The sequence below is a fragment of the Emiliania huxleyi genome, assembly GCF_000372725.1.
Source record: "Emiliania huxleyi CCMP1516 chromosome Unknown EMIHUscaffold_2077, whole genome shotgun sequence".
Classification (NCBI taxonomy): domain Eukaryota; phylum Haptophyta; order Isochrysidales; family Noelaerhabdaceae; genus Emiliania; species Emiliania huxleyi.
In genome coordinates, this window is record NW_005200528.1 from 1 (window position 1) to 1,067 (window position 1,067).

Consider the following 1,067-nt stretch of genomic DNA (forward strand, 5'->3'; position numbering starts at 1 on the left):
TGCATGTACCACCCACATCCCCTCCACCGCTGAGAAGGCGCAGATCGACCGCCGTGCCGCGTAGTCGTCGTTAAGGAGCGGTTTTTGGAGCCGTACGAAGAGGTCCCAGACGGGCGAACATGCGGTTTTTCGACGACCACACGCGATGTGGTATCTGCTTTTTGCTAAAAACGGGCCGCCTAGTGCAGCATCACTAGTACAACACGCAACCACACTGAGAGCTCCACACTAGCCGGTATAGGCGAGCACCGGCGGCCTCACCGTCGCCGCTCGCGGCGGAGCCGACGGCGGAGCCACGGGCCGGTGTCGACCTTTTGTTTGGGGGGACATGAGCTCGCCAGGACGTCGCCGATGGCTCGGCGCGCCTCTTCCCGCCGGCGTGGGACGGCCTACCACAGGAGGGGGGGGGAGGAAGACGGAACTGAGCACTAGGTTCGTGATCCCGTCGCCGGCGCAACGGCTGGGACAGGGGCGGCAAGCGACGGGCGGGTGAGCGACCTTTTGAGCGGCCGTGAGCTCGCCGGGACGTCGCCGATGGCTCGGCGAGCCTCTTCCCGCCAGCGCGGGGCGGCCTACCACAGGAGGGGGGGGGAGGAAGACGGAACTGAGCACTAGGTTCGTGATCCCGTCGCCGGCAAAGGCTGGGAGAGGGGCGGCAAGCGACGGGCGGGTCCGCGACCTTTTGAGCGCCAATGAGCTCGCCGGGAGGCTCTCGATGGCTGCCTGCACTTCTTCTCGACGGGCTTTCGTCGGGCCGTGCCTGGTCGGCGGGGCTCGGGTGAGGTGAGCGGGCGGGAGTCGCATATGAGTGTCGCGGGCAGTGGCGAGTGTGGGGGTAAGGTAAGGTAAGGTAAGGTAAACTTCTCCACACACACGAGGTGGTGGGGCAAGGGGGGGCAACCCTCGCATCTCCACGTCTAACGACAGGAGCCCCACGGCATTTAAAGTGCAAGGCCCGGTGCGCGTGGGTGAGCGGTGTGTGTGTGTGTGTGTGTGTGTGTGTGTGTGTGTGTGTGTGTGTGTGTGTGTGTGTGTGTGTGTGTGTGTGTGTGTGTGTGTGTGTGTGT